Genomic DNA, 15,941 nt, shown 5'->3' with positions numbered 1-15,941 from the left:
TTACGATTAATCTTTACTATGGACAGATCCTACAACTAAACTGTATTCCATGGTGTGACTCTATCCAAGTTTCTTTAACCAGCCCCTTCTGGGTGGACACGTGGGCTGTTCCCAAGGCCAGCCTTCCATTACTCCCGACACTGCTACAGTGAAGACCCTCGTCCATTGTCATTTTGTACAAGAGCAGGCACGCTCTTAGAACAGATAGAATAAATAGCAATGAGATCAAAGGGCACGAGCATCTGTGATTCTGATCCATGTTGCCAATTGCTCCCCATCAGGACTGTGCCATTTTGCACCTCCTCCCGCAATGGACAAGATTTTTACAAAGAAACAATCCCTTTGAACACTTTCACTGTCTCTTCTGCTAGCTACCCACCCCATGTTTCCATGGGTTTCTGTACTTTTACCATTTTAACCATTGTAAATGTACAATTCAGTGGCATTAAGTACATTCAAAATGTCATGCAACCAACACTACTGTCCATCTCCAGAATTCGTTCATCATCACACACTGAAGCTCTGTACCCATTAAACGATAACGCCCCATTCCTCCTTCTATCCATCCTTATCCTGTCCTGGCACTTATCCATGTAGCATGGTTTGAAGGGAACCAAGCCCCCTGCCAAGCCCCCTGAAATACTCCCATTTGCTCTCAGAACCATAACATTCTTTCAGTAATAACGGAACAGAGATTTTCATCATATTATGAGAAATCAGCTTGGCAGAAAAAAACTGCCCTGGAAGAGGAAACCATAATCTTAAACTTACACATAAACTGGTGCGTAACTCATTTCTATGTGCAGCTTGCCATGCAGGTTGGGGTGCAGGATGCTGGAAAGGGGAGTGATGATGGTGTATCTCATGGCATGTGCAGCTAAGAGGATCAGAAAGGGAAGGCTGAGGCCAAGGACACATTTATCTGCTCACTCCACTAAGGGCAAGGCCTGGTTATCAGATACAGAAGGGTGAATCTAGTTTTGCAACAGGCAAATACTTTGTTTCCTAAGCCCTACAGTTCTGTAAGCACCTCCCTACCAGGACCAACCTCTCCCCAGACTCTCCAGCCTTGTCCAGATTCCTTGTTCCAATCTTCAAACCTCTCCAAAACTACAAGCCAGAGGGGTTAGGGGATAGGGAGAGAAAAGGAGGTGACAGTACATAGAAGGGACGCTAACTGAGACCATGCAGGTGAAGTGCTTAGCAGAGGGTCTGGCGCCCAGTACGTGCTCAGTAAACGGTGATGATGATACAGATGATGAAGACGATGATAATGTAAATCATGGACAAGCTTCCTCCAGTAGCAGCTGCTTGAACCATGGCTCAGCTCCTATCTATTGTAGCTGCTAACTTCCTTATTCTGACCTGGAACCTGTCCCCCTCCAGCTCCCACCCACGGATCTTAGTTCTACCTCTTGAGCCACACAAAATCTGACTACCCTTCCAGGTATACACACCACCTACCAGTGGGTTGAAGAGAGTGATGATGGTTCTTTCTGGCATCTCCTCTTCTCCAGTTGGAACGTGCCATCATTCTGCACACATCCTTCATAAAACTCGGTTTCTAGAGCCTCATCAAGTGTTTTGACAGATTGGAAGAACGGAGGCAAGGAGAGAGTGGTTCCTGTCCCGTGAAACATAGAGATGGAACACAGCTGAGGAACAGGTAGAGCTTGATGGACACAAAGGCTGAGGGAACAGGATGAAAAGTGAGGGACTCCCTGGGTCAGAGGCTCAAAGAAATGGTTCCTGACGTCTCACTCCAGAGTGGAGACCCATGAGGGTACCAACGCTGGACTCTTGGCTGGTCAGCCCTGGACCAGGGCTTGATAGTGTTCCACGGCCGAATCCCCGGAGATTCTGTTATTTAAGTGTGCTACTTCTGAGGTTCACCTCATGTGAGCCCATCTAAGTGGGATATTAGCGAGCCACCCTCTCTATCTTTAGGTGGAGAATTAAGCTGGGGTATGATAACTTTGAATTTCACGTTCCAGGGGCCAAGTCCCACTTTGACCAGAAGAGACCTCTCTCTCCTGTGATAACCTGTTTGCAGGACGGGACAGAGTATTGGAACAAAGTGCCACAGAGCAGGGAGGAGACACTGAGTACAGCTTTCCTCCTTCCCCTGGAAACCCCTGCAGCCTCCACGACCTGTGGGCACATCACAGCACCAGCATTAAGATCTACCAATCAACAGTGGTTAACAGGTTGGCAGATCCCTGGCGCTGAACTCCAATTAGATTATATGTCTACACACATTTTTTTTTTTTTGTCCCATGTGATTCTGCAGCTCAAATTATCCAAGTATGTGTTCACTACTGCAACTCAGCAGCTTAATTTCCTAAACCTTCATTCATTCCTTCCCATGGAGAAAACCTCCTCCATCCATTATCCTCCCTCCTCACATCACTCTTCTAAAAACCTCCCTAGAGCAAATGCCCACAAACACTCCCTTCTCTATTAAGCCCAGCAACAATTTCAAGAATGAAGGCAGAAGTGCTCTTTGACACACAGAACACAGCACCAAGAAAGTTCATGGCCACTGGTGTCTCCTCTAAGGGTGTCACCGAACACCTGTGAGCAGAATAGCCATCAGCGGCTCCCTGCTTCTCCCAGTTCACTAACCACAGGGTCGTGCAGCCAGTTGCAAGACACCTGGTTGGTGTGAACAGTCCCCATGACATCACCAGCTGGGTTACTTGTGCATGCCGGGACAGATCCAGGTGGCTCGGCACTGGGGCCTGGAGGATTCTCCTACACAGTGGATGGACGTGGAGGTCAAGTTCTGGTTCCGTGGCCCCGGGTGGAGGATAGGCGTTGCTGCACAGAGCCAGCCTTGCCCTCCCCAGGCTGTGACCGTAAGTGCTTCCCAGCAATGTACCACCTTTATTGATTCTGCCTAATTTTTCTCCCCATCCACCTTCTCTTTTCTGTTTTGGATGGTAGTGACTGCCTGAGTTAGCCCTTATGAGTCAACTCCACCTACTTTTGGTCAAACTCCACTCCTGGTTTGGTGATCTTCCAAGACAAATGCAGAAGCCACAGGAGGCTGGAGAGGTGCCCTGGCAGAGAGTTGCCTAACAGAACTTCAATTAATTTCTCAAGTTGCCATCAGGATCTCCAACATGGGAGCAGAGCTCAGCGTCCAAGCCTGGCGGGTCACCTGGCTGGCGTACTAGGTAGACATTTAGGATATCGGGGCCTCTTTACCTCTGCCTTTCAATACTAGAACCAATTCCTGATTCCAACACTCATACACACACGAGAGGGAAAAAGCTTTTGAATTCCACATACTTCCTAAGTCAAGAGGCAGAATGAAAGGAAGGCGAGAGAGGCAGTGAGGAAAGCAGACACAGAAGCAGAGAGAACATCACTTCCAGTTTGGCTCTCTCACACTTAGACCCTTAACTGTGCTCACGCCACACTTCAGACTTACAGCCCTCCTGTTCCCCAGCACCCACGGTGGCTCTAGAATTTTTATATAAGAAGTTGAGAATCTGGTTGGAAGAGGAACTAGGGAACTGTTTTGAGGCCACAGTGGCTTAGTAAGCACAGTCCCTTGATGTTGAATAAATACTTCGTGGGGGTGACTCAGGCATGATCAGGGTACTCCCACTGCCCAGCAATTGCCACTCCAGTTGGTTGAGTCCTTCTCTTTCCTCTCAACTCACGATGTCCATGCCATGGACTTAGCTTTTCTCCTCTCCCTTCCTTCCCCTTACCCAGAAGAACACTGCACAGACCTTCCCATGCTCAGCTTCTCAGTGAGACCCAATTAAACACATTCAGTGAATATTGCTTATTTACTCGGCAGCTGGGTATGGTACCTGGATGGATGCCAGGCACTGCCTAAGAAGCCCTGAATCTATTCAAGACTTTACAGTTTGCAAAGCTTCCACATTCAGCATCTTCTTCAACTCTCACAACTACTTAGAAGAGAAACGGTCCTTATCCCACCTTAAAGATGAGGACAAAAACAAGCATGCCAACACAAATTTTAGACACAGAGACCTGAACTGAAATTTCACCTCTAATAGCTATTGCTCTGTGTGAGCGGGGACAGGTGTGAGTCTCAGTTTTCCCATCTATAAAATGGGACTGTAACTACCCACCTTGTAAGATTATTGTTAGATCTAGAGATAGCATATTTAAGGTGCCACACAAAGTATGTGGAATGGAGTATAAGCTCTTAAATGGTAACAACTTTAATTTTTTTTTTTTTTTGCGGTTCGCGGGCCTCTCACCGTTGTGGCCTCTCCCGTTGCGGAGCACAGGCTCCGGACGCGCAGGCTCAGCGGCCATGGCTCACGGGCCTAGCCGCTCCGCGGCATTTGGGATCTTCCCGGACCGGGGCATGAACCTGTGTGTCCCCTGCATCGGCAGGCGGACTCTCAACCACTGCGCCACCAGGGAAGCCCTTTTTTTTTTTAAAATGGTAACAACTTTGATGACAATGAAGATGATGGTGGTGGTGGTACTAGTGATGATGATGAGTACACTAACCAAGATGTTGGTAGTGGTTTTGTTGTTTATCTATATTTTCTAATTTTTCTACAGACTACTATCATCTAAGAAAAAAAAATGATTCAAGTCCTTTCAAATCCTCCTGATGAGAGCCTGATTCTTCTACTCTAGGGCATCACGTTAATTCTGAGAAAACCCACTAGGAAGCCAGCAGCTTTGGGAAGATGCCATCTTAATGCCTGGCCAAGGCCTCATTCCACTTGCTTGGTCTCACTCACCACATATTCAAGTCCAGGTAATTGTGCCCAGCAGCCATGGGCACCATGTAATTGCCCCTAAATTGCTCCAGTAGCCTTTCTAGGCGACAGTTCTTCACAATTAGTCCTCGCATCACGATGTTGAAAGACAAGTGATTATTTGGGGGAATTACTTGTCAGCAAGAAGACTAGGCTCTGATAGGACATAATAGAGGCCCTGCGTTCATTACAATCTGCGAGATGCTATCACATCATTTCTTAATCCTCAGCTCATTACGCATTCCAGCCTCAGCCCCCTGTCGTTACTGTGAGCTTGTTACACATGCAAAGAAAAGCATCTCAAGCGAGGACAGTTTCAGGACTGTGAGGGTGCATCCGTAGGCAGGTGGTCAGCAAGCGTCTTCTTAATGAGCCTAATTTTGCCTTGGATCCAGAGAACCGCACGTATATCTTTGAGGGCAAGCACGCCCACACGTACACAGAGGCAGGCACTCTTAGAACATCTTGTGAAAAATATCTAAACGCTTCCTGATTACATTCCTTCTATTTCGCCTTCTTTGGGTTTGTTTGTTTTTTTTAAGCAACTAGGAATGATTTCTTGAGATAGGAAACCAAAATTCTCAATCAAGTATTCAGTGTACCAAGTATTCTCAATCAAGTGTTCAAAATTCTCAATCAAGTGCCAAGCCTGACGTAGGCACAGGGGGATAACAGAGAAGGAGAACACACGTCCTCATGGAGTTTGTAATTGAGTTAGAGAGAAATGCTCAGTGCCCACAGAACAAGGAGCAAAAAGAGTGGCAGCAGCAGGAGAGCAGGAGGGTAAAATCATATTCCAAATGTCCCTGGCGTTCTGAGAACAGAAGGGAGAGTGCATTGGGGGAGACCTAGGGGAGAAGTAGACATTGGGTTTAGCCTAGAGGAATGGGTCAGGCAGGGGGTAGAAGCAGGGAGGATGGTCTTCTGTGAGCAGAGGGAAAGAGAAGGGATGAGAGAGAGAGAGGAGGACGCGTGTGTAAATCTTGATGAGAAACGCGACAGGTCTCCATGGCGCTACTCTGGTGTCCTCGTTCTCTGGGGTAGATTAAAGAGTTGGGGGTAAAACGGACAGGGGCTAGGAAGCTAATGAGGCCCTTGCCCTCAGGAAAGCTTAAGGGGAACTGGCTCCTGCAATCTTGTTTTATAGCTTAGAACCCCATCTTCCAATTCGGCAGGACTCTTCTGTATCAGTTTCACCCTTGACGGGGTGCTCTTCATGCTTGCTGAGGGCGTCCATAGTTGGGGATCACTTGTTCCGTACAGCTTAAGGAGAGCCAAATCCCTAAGGGCAGTAGCCTCAGATTTCATCCCTCTTTGTTCATCCCATAAGTGTGAGCCTCCACTTTCATTCTGCCCCACCTCCCAAGCCAAGTCATTTTAGGATCTAGCCGCAGGGGGCCAGTGCTGGGTCAGCTCTCAGCGATGGGCAGGAGGCTTACAGGGATTAAGGCGAGGCGGGGGGACACCAGATTTGGTTTCAAAGCAATCTTCACCAGGATATTGGATGGCGTTTAGGGAGCCACTAATGGAGATGGGGGCGGGAGGTGGCCAGCCCTTTGGAAAATAATAACGCCTGAAGATTTTCCATCCTGATAGTGAAATCGAGTCGCCCAAAGGCGGGCCACCACTCGGGATCGCTGCTCTACTTTGCGCGGTTAGAGGGGAGTCAATGACACCAGGAGGCCTTGTACCAGGCCAGGGAAGGAAAAAGCCACCAGCAGCGCTGTCTCCAAGTCAGCACCGGGGCAGGACAAAGGCCTCATGGGATCCGAAGCCAGTCTGGGCCCAGGAAGGGGATGAAAAAGTAGCTAATTAACCATTTTGCCAAGGTCGGCATTCAGGGAACGTGGCCTTCAGGATTGCTGACTCAGAAATCACCCTCTAACACAGAGCCTGGGCTTAATCCCTCTCAGCTCTCCTTTCCTGCCAGACCAAACTGTTTACCCATCCTGCTCAGAGCCTGCTGCAGCCTCCTTTCTGCCTTTCCCCAAGGCCATGCATGCTCCTCCAGTTCGCCTTCCGGACAAACCTCCCTGATTCCGTCCCCCGGTGGGACCCAGCGCTGCCACCGTGGATTTCTCTGTCTGCATTAGCGAACTCAGCAAGGTGACACGAAAGAGCACGGGCGCTGCAGACCCAGGGCTGGAATTCCAGCTCTGACACTGGTGTGTGGGGGGAACTTGTAACCCTCACTCCCTGAGACTCTGTTCATGGACATCCTTACAGCTCACTCCTGATTTGCGGCGAGGACTAAGTGAAATGTGGTGGAGGTGAGGTGGCCCGCCTCTGGCCGGGCACATAGTAGGCGCTACGTTATTTCTCTCTCTTCAGAACATGGGCCCCTGAGAGTAAGAACTGGGTGCACTTCCTCTCTCCTCTGCGCCATCCCAGCGGGGCTAGAACAGGACTGTGTGTGCAGGGTGGGCTGGTGGCCAGCACCCAGAGGTCTGCATTACCCTCCATAGAACCACCAACCCAAGGGGCCAACGTAGCATCGCTCTCCGGGCTCCAAGACATGGCAGCTCATCTGGGTAATGAGTTGAGAACTGCCCAGGCTGCCACCCCTCTCACCCACCAGCCTCACCACCCCCAGCCCTACCCCACATTCCCAGACACCCACACAACCTACCCTTTGCTGGCAGGGGCAAAATCAGCAGCAACTTCTGGCGGGGGGGCACAACTTCCCTCACTCACTCCCTTCTTCCCCCTGTGCTGACAGCTTTTTTAAAAGTCACGTTTCATTATCAAGACGGAAGATCTCCAGAGCTGCTTCCCAAGGGACGGTCAACTAAGCAGCAGAACAGCTCAATGGAAAGAACCAGAAGGCTATGACAGGATCCTGCTCTGCCATGTATTGGCTGAGCAACCTTGAGCCAGTCGCTTAACTTCTCTGAGCCTCTTTTTCCATATCTGCAAAAAAGAGAATTAAGAAGGAAAAATTGGCAGGGTTTTCAGTGAGAGGCTAAAGCAAGATAATGTATATGAAAGGGCTTTGTTACCAGAAAGGGCTGTAAAAAATGGGAGGGGTGGTTGTTTGGAAGGACTTTTTTTTACAGGAGACAGCCTAAGGCTATCTGCCTTCCACGTACAGATTATGTGCTTCCTATGTGACAGGCAGGGCACTAGGCTGGAGGAAAACAAAGGACCTGTTTCTGCCCTGGAAGAGCCTCCATTCTCTTGGAGGAGAGACACAGTGAATATGTCCTATGCCATGCGAGCAGGGCTATGAGGGGTGGAGCAGGTGGGGCTTAGGGAGCTGAGGAGGGTGGGGTTACTGGTGTGTAGGGCGTGGTCAGGGAGGGCCTTTGCAGCAGAACTGCCTGTCCGCAGACGCCTCCCACTGCCAACTCCCTTCCCCTGAGAGAGTCTGATGGCAGCCAAGGGAGGACGAAAGACCCCCTCCTATTGGTTGGCAGATTCTTGCCAACAACATCATTGTTGAACGTCGTCCCAGAAGTACAAGCCAGTGCACTTACATAAGGAGAAAAATAAGAGGCACATATATGAGAAAGGAGGAAGCAGATATAATATGATATGCAGATGATATGATTATATATCCAATTAAACTGAAAAACTTTAGAAAGAAAAAGAGAATTGAGGGCATCCCTGGTGGCGCAGTGGTTAAGAATCCGCCTGCCAATGCAGGGGACACAGGTTCGAGCCCTGATCCAGGAAGATCCCATATGCCACGGAGCAACTAAGCCCATGCACCACAACTACTGAGCTTGCGCTCTAGAGCCCGCGAGTCACAACTACTGAAGCCTGCGTGCCTAGAACCTGTGCTCCGCAACAACACAAGCCACTGCAATGAGAAGTCCACGCACCGCAACAAAGAGTAGCCCCTGCTTGCTGCAACTAGAGAAAGCCCACGCACAGCAATGAAAACCCAATGCAGCCAAAAACAAAATTAATTTTTAAAAAAAAACAGCAGTTACCTCTGGGGTTGGGGGTGGAGTAACTGGGATGGGACACGAGGGAACGTTCTGGAGTGATAAGATTCAATGTATGCAAGTTTTAACTCAAAAGAATAATAACTGTAAACAAATATTAAACTCGGAAGCAGTGCTGTCCAACAGAACATTCTCAGTGAAGGAAATTGTTCTGCGTCTGTGCTGTCGTCAGTCACTGTGGCTGCAGAGCTCCTGACATCCGGTGACTGAATCAGGTTCTGTGACACATAGGCTCTCCCAGATCCTCCCAGCCCTGTGGCCGGCAGGGCAGGGCGACCTTCACATCAGAGACAAAGGTGTTTTTGGACAGAATGGGTAAGGGACTCACCCAAGGTCACACAGAGCAGCGAGACGACCAAGGGCAGAAAGTTCTGAATCTCCCCATTCTGAGGTGTAGTTTCACTTCCCTCACATCGCAGAGGGAGAGAAAAGCCTTAGAGCTGGGGGTAAGGACAGATCTGGAAGATGGAAAAGCTCCGGGAGTCTCCGCAAGATGCCAGAGATGCTGAAGGCCCAACTTCGAGAGGACAAACTTCTTTCTGAAGGGGACAAACTCTGGTCTAACAATGACAATATTCCAGTCCATTCTGACACTTTAAACATGTAAACGCGGTTTCACACAGAGAGTCTTTCATTCCATCCTGGCAACTCGCAGGCTCCTTAGTTGAGGCATGCATGTGGGATCTAGTTCCCTGACCAGGGATCAAACCCAGGCCCCCTGCATTGAGAGCGCAGAGTCTTATCCACTGCGCCACCAGGGAAGTCCCTGTGACACAGCTCTGTAAATGACAAGGCTAGAAACTGGAGTTTGGCTAGGGCCAGAAGCCCAGAAGACAGCAGAGTCCTGACGAATCAGAGCCGAGCTAGAGCTGTCCAGACCCCACAGGAGTGGGAGGATGGAGTCATGAGCAGGCCCTTCTTTCTCACAGCAAGCACCTGAGCTGCGTTCTGCATTTGCCTCTGAGGTGTCTGCCCTTAGAGAGGGATTACCTTTAGCTCATGAATCTCCCACGTTCCTGACATCACTAGGATCATCACCACCATACTTAATGAGCCATCTCCTTTCGCCCAGCAAGCAGCATGCCGACCCCTTCTTTCTGGAGGCTGCGGTCAAGAGGGGAGCTTTACAGGATCTAATTAACATAGGGAAAAGGGACTTCTGGGCTCTCCTATCTTCCCACCAGCCTGTCAGGATGGAAGATGGAAAATTCATCGCTAGTAAACCGTGTGCACACGTGCGTGCATGAGAGACAGACAGAGAGAGACAGAGAGACAGAGAGAGAGACAGAGAAACAGAGAGAGACAGAGAGAGAGAGAGAAACAGAGAGAGAGAGAGAGAAAAACAGAGACAGAGAGAAACAGAGACAGAGAGAGAAACAGAGAGAGACAGAGAGAGACAGAGAGAAACAGAGACAGAGACAGAGAGAGAAACAGAGAGAGACAGAGAGAGAGAGATAGAGAGAAAGAAACAAAGACAGAGAGAGACAGAGAGAGAGAGACAGAGAGAAACAGAGACAGAGAGAGAGAGAGAAACAGAGACAGAGAGAGAAACAGAGAGAGACAGAGAGAGAGAGAGACAGAGAGAGAGTCTTTACAAAACCTTAAAGGGGCGGGTATTTTTTATTCTTATTTTTTTGAGATGAGAATTGAGTCAGAAGGGACTGAATGACCTACCCATGTCAGCTGTATTAAGTCTTCCTGTGTGCTATTCGCATGCCATCAATTATGGGATGTGCCTGGTAAGTTCCCTGAAAGCACCACTTTTAATCAGCAAAGGGCACTGCTGAAGTCACAGCCAGGTGTCTGACAGGGTCCTCCTTGGCTTCATTTTCCTTGGCCCCAGACTCAGGCATTGTCACTGTGCTGGTCCTCTGGGACACCTCCCCCAGTTGATGGATGGCACACTCTGCTCTAGAGAGCAGGCATTATGGAGACCCCCACTGTGCTAAGCACTGGGCCTGGGGCAGGATGGGAGGGGGTAGAGACTGGGGGATATAAAGACACACAGAGGCAGGGGCTGGGTTCTAGAAGGTAATAGGCATCTAGGAGCTTAGACACCAGGGCTCCAGACTGAGCTATCAGTCACGTCCACAACCGGAGAGAACGAGTTGTTGATATGTGGCCTGCAAAGATAATACCTTATGAGTTTAAGTGAGACTCTGTGTCTTAAATATGGTCATAGCGATCGTTATAGAGCAGCTCCTGTTTGCCAGCCCCTGTGCTGAGCGCATTATACAGCACAGCCTCAATTAAGCCTCGTCTGGATTGAAGAGGCTTGTGAAACAGACGCCGCTATCATCACCGTCTTACACACGAGGAGGCTGACGCCTGCCAGAAAGCCACCCAGCTTGGCTCGTAGGTGGTGGAGCCAGGATTTGAACCCAGGCAGTGCGATTCCAGAGCCTCATGCTGAACCGTCAGTGTAGGTCTCACCCTATAAAAGACTTTCCTGAGCCTCTGTGCATCTAACACACATATGGAAATTCAAGGAACATCTCATTTAAAACCTATATGATTACCTTTAGCCACGAAGGTGCAAAGTCCCTCTTCATCAGTTTACTAATCCCCTGCCCACGCCCAAATGAATGCTTTGGCCACATTTTTGTCCATAGGGGTGACATAAAACAAAACAAATCCTTGTCTATCTGAGCATACAGGGGTCCCAGGCTACCCTCTGGGTCCTGAACTTCTTTGTCTCATTTTGTGGTCAGTTCAGAGGACCCCTAGGCTGGACATCACCTCATCCCTGGAACATAGTACCTAGTGTAGGGGGCACTGGGGCTTGAAAAGGGCTCTGTCCTTTAGCAGCCTGTGTCCTGGGGTAACCTGTCCAATAAGCTCTAGAGCCCAGCTGCCCTCAGTACAGCGGAGATGACACTGCTGATAGCAGTGATCTGATAACAGATGACTCTGTCACTGACTGATCACCTGCTCAGTGCCAGGCACTTCCTGCCTTATCTAATTTGGTCCACACAGCCACCCTGGAAGGGAGGTACTATAACAAACTGCATTTTACAGATGGGGAAGCTGAGGCCCAGAGGGATAAATGATTTGTGCAGAGTCAGATAACTAGTAAGTGCCATGCCTATGTTCATTCTATGCAAGGCCTTGCTCTTGAACCACTGGCAGGTCTGTGGGCACCCTGCAGAGCTCTGCAGAAGATAAGGGCCCAGCAGGTGAATGGAAACACATCCCACCTCCCAGCACCTGGTCTTACTGGGCAGCCTGGGCTCCTGCCTAATTCCGTCCTCTTGGTCTTAGGCTGACTCATTCAGAGGTATAGAAGAATCCATCTCTTCCTGCCTTTTTTTTTTTTTAATTTCCTTTTTATTTTTGGTTGTGTTGGGTCTTCGTTGCTGCACGCGGGCTTTCTCTAGTTGCGGCGAGCGGGGGCTACTCTTCGTCACGGTGCGTGGGCTTTTCATCGCAGTGGCTTCTCTTGTTGCGGAGCACAGGCTCTAGGTGCACGGGCTTCAGTAGTTGTGGCACGTGGGCTCAGTAGTTGTAGCTCACGGGCTCAGTAGTTGTGGCTCATGGGCTCAATAGTTGTGGCGCGCAGCTCTAGAGCCCAGGCTTAGTAGTTGTGGCGCACGGGCTTAGTTGCTCTGCGCCATGTGGGATCTTCCCGGACCAGGGATTGAACCCTGCATTGCCAGGCAGATTCTTAACCACTGTGCCACCAGGGAAGTCCCTCTTCCAGCTTTAAGAGACCACTTCTGCCGGATGGTACCCATCTCTAGAAACGACACATACTCCTTGATTGGGCAGCCAGCTTAGTGCAGCTCTCAACACAGGATAGGCATCTGATGAATGTTGATACAGGAACCCATTCATGTTCCACTCCTCTGGAGGTGGAATCCTGCCTCTGGTGGTGCGTGGCAGCCCCATCAGACGCTGCTTCTTCAGGCGCCAGGGCAGACTGTTTCGGCATTTCCCCAGCTGGCCCTTGCAGGTCTGTGCAACCACCTGAAACCAAGCAAGTCCTGAAACACATCAGACAGATCAACTGTGGAGCTGCCACCGGTAGGAGCTCATTAAGGATTTGCTTCCTCTGGGACCCAGAGAGCCCCTAGTCCCCAGCCCTCAGCCCATTCTCATCCTCCCGCCAAACATCCTTCTAAGTGCACATATGTAGTGCCAGGCCCTGTTCTAAATGCTTGACATGTATTAACTCATTCAGTCTCACAATCACCATTAGGCTAGGTTTGCTAGGAAAAGCCCTGGTTTATGTTATTGTATTATATTATCACATAGTGTCACATCATATCCCATCATATTATTCAATTTCATGGTGAAAAATACAAAAGAGATAAAAGGATATGTCAGCCCATATCCAGGAGGGGCTACCCTGCAACAGCTTTTAAATGGGGACCAGAATGGGCCCCTGCTTTCTCCCTGCAGCCCAGCCAGCTCTGCACTGAGTCCTGGCTGTGACCCAGACCAGAGCCAGAGACTTGTAGCCCTTGGGACAGGATGGTGGAGCCTGGGCTAAGCTGGTGTTTTCCAAACTTGGATCTTCCCAGGACTTCTGTCTCAATTTTTGCCCTATTCAACTAGTACTTTTTAACTCTTTACTTAAGAATTAATATTTAAATTGGTTCACTTTAACTTGAAGAGTTTTTAAAGGGAACAGCATCACTGTCCCAAAGGAGATGGTATGGAGTAGCTGCTAAGAACATGGGTTCTGGATTGAATTCAAGCTCGGCCCTTTCCTCCCTGTGACTCTCTGGGTATTTACTAAAATTCTCCGAACTGCAGTTTCTGTAACTGAAAAATGGGGGCCTAGAACCTCTCTCATAGGGTTGTTGGTGAGGATCAATTCACAACAATGCTTGTAAGTTGGTGTTAGCTGCTACTTAGGAGATAACTGGAAAAACAAGCACAAAGAAAATCAAACAATTTATTAAATATTATTAACCAGACACTGCCTGCCTGAAGCCCAGTTTTCTCTTTGCCAGAGACAGAGATGAACAAAGGTTAGAGCAGTTTTGAAAACTTATAAACACCAAATGAGACTTTCTTCTTACTGTGTTCAGAAGTACTGAGGAGAGTGGAAAGGGGAATAACTGTCTCGCGCTGTGAGACGCTATTATCAGGGCCATGCCTGTGTCCCATCTAGAACCATCTTGTGTACCACCTGTGTCACTCAGTCCACACTCTGGGAAAGGCTGCGTCGAGCAGTGATTTCCCAGGGGTGGGGCGGGGGTGGAGGGAGGTCCCCGTCTCTAGCAGAGAGATCCGCTGATCCTCCCCGGTCCTCTTCCTCCCCCACCCCTGCTGGGCTGTGCCTGTCTTCCCCAGGTGAGAATTACTATGTCTGAGGAGAGTTGTCATTTGCGGGGGAGTGTCACTCACGTGAAGGGTCTAGAGGCAAGAAAAGGGGCTGAGACCAGCATGTGAAGGGTAACCTTAGCCAATTTAGGCAACTGGTATTAAGATGGAGCCTTAGGGGTCGTTTGCACCCACTGTAGCCCCTTCTTACTTAGTTCAACAACCAAGTGAAAAGTTCAGGCAGATGATGATAAAACCAAGACAAACCACAATTAGCTTAAATTGGACAAGGTAGTAGATGACAATAAGGAACTAGTGTTAGTATAGCTGGGTATGATGATTTCACAGCTATGCTTTTCTTTAAAAGTCCATATCTATTAGAGAAATACAGTAATGTCTTTGTCATTTTTTCCCTTTTTGTCAATTTTTAACTTATTTATCTGAGGCTATGTTATTAAGTGCAAATAAATTTGAACTGTTTAGTTTTCTGGTTCATTTGCCTTCCACGTAGAGTTTAACTAACGATTTAAAAAGAAATAATGCTGGGGAATTCCCTGGTGGTCCAGTGGTTACGACTCCGCGCTTTCACTGCCGAGGGCCCAGGTTCCATCCCTGATCAGGGAACTAAGATCCCACAAGCTGGGCTTCCCTGGTGGCGCAGTGGTTGGGAGTCCGCCTGCTGATGCAGGGGACACGGGTTCGTGCCCCGGTCCGGGAAGATCCCACATGCCGCGGAGCGGCTGGGCCCGTGAGCCATGGCCGCTGAGCCTGCGCGTCCGGAGCCTGTGCTCCGCAACGGGAGAGGCCACAACAGTGAGAGGCCCGCGTACCACAAAAAAAAAAAAAAAGATCCCACAAGCTGCATGGCATGGCCAATAAATAAACAACAACAAAATAAAAATTTTTAAAAAGAAAGAAATAACACTGATCTTTACACATTTTTCCAGATATTAGAAAAAAAGAAACATGATCTAACTCATATTATGAGGCCTATAAAATACTGATATCAAAACTGACCAAAAAACAGTATGAGAAAGGAAAACTACAGGCCAAATCTTGTTCTTGAGATTGAATATTATATTAATGCAACATTCATTAATAAAATATTAGCAAGTTAATTTCAACAGTATATAAAAAGGATAATATACCATGACCACATTGAGTTTATTCTGAGAATACGAAGATGATTTAATATTGTGCCATATACTACATTAAGAAAAAAAAGGATAAAAATCTTGCTATCATCTCAATAGAGTCACAAGAAGCATTTGAGAAGATCCAACATTGATTCACACATTATAAAAAAAAACCTCAACCAAAAAGAAATAGAAGGAAACTCCCTTATCTGATAAAGGCAACCTACATAACAATGTACAGTAAACTTCAATTGCTCTGGACACCCAGCAGAAAGCAAACGGCACCCTTGGATGGGGTGACTTGAAGAGTTGGTGTTTTTTTTTTTTTTTTTTTTTTGGTCACACCTCTAGGCATGCAGGATCTCAGTTCCCCGACCAGGGACTGAACCCATGTACCCTGCAGCAGAAACACAGAATCTTAACCACTGGACCGTCAGGGAAGTCCTGAAGAGTGTTTTATACAGTAACTGTTTACATAGGTGGCATAGAATTTAAACAAACTAACAATGGATAATGTATCATCCCGGGCTAGTAAATGGGTGAAAGGACCTGAAGAGGGAAGAGAACAGAGCAATTACTATAAAATGGAAAAAGTGGGGGCTTCCCTGGTGGCACAGTGGTTGAGAGTCCACCTGCCGATTCAGGGGACACGGGTTCGTGCCCCGGTCCGGAAAGATCCCACATGCCGCGGAGCGGCTGGGCCCGTGAGCCATGGCCGCTGAGCCTGCGCGTCTGGAGCCTGTGCTCCGCAACGGGAGAGGCCACAACAGTGAGAGGCCCACGTATCGCAAAAATAAATAAATAAATAAAATGGAAAAAGTGGC

General features: G+C 48.6%; 1 long non-coding RNA gene across 1 annotated transcript; it reads right to left on the bottom strand.

Moving 5' to 3' along the window:
• Nucleotides 1–1,042: 1,042 nt before the first annotated feature.
• On the bottom strand, nucleotides 1,043–12,715 carry LOC137208527 (uncharacterized). Its single transcript, XR_010935654.1, has 4 exons — nucleotides 11,928–12,715; nucleotides 9,701–9,895; nucleotides 7,390–7,670; nucleotides 1,043–1,624 (listed from the first exon to the last, which is right to left on the bottom strand). It is a non-coding gene; the product is annotated as an uncharacterized lncRNA (long non-coding RNA).
• Between the last annotated feature and the right edge of the window lie 3,226 nt (nucleotides 12,716–15,941).

The sequence above is a fragment of the Pseudorca crassidens genome, chromosome 16 (genome assembly GCF_039906515.1).
Source record: "Pseudorca crassidens isolate mPseCra1 chromosome 16, mPseCra1.hap1, whole genome shotgun sequence".
Lineage (NCBI taxonomy): Eukaryota > Metazoa > Chordata > Mammalia > Artiodactyla > Delphinidae > Pseudorca > Pseudorca crassidens.
Note: the sequence above shows the minus strand (reverse complement) of the source record. Positions and strands in the feature narration are given on the sequence as shown.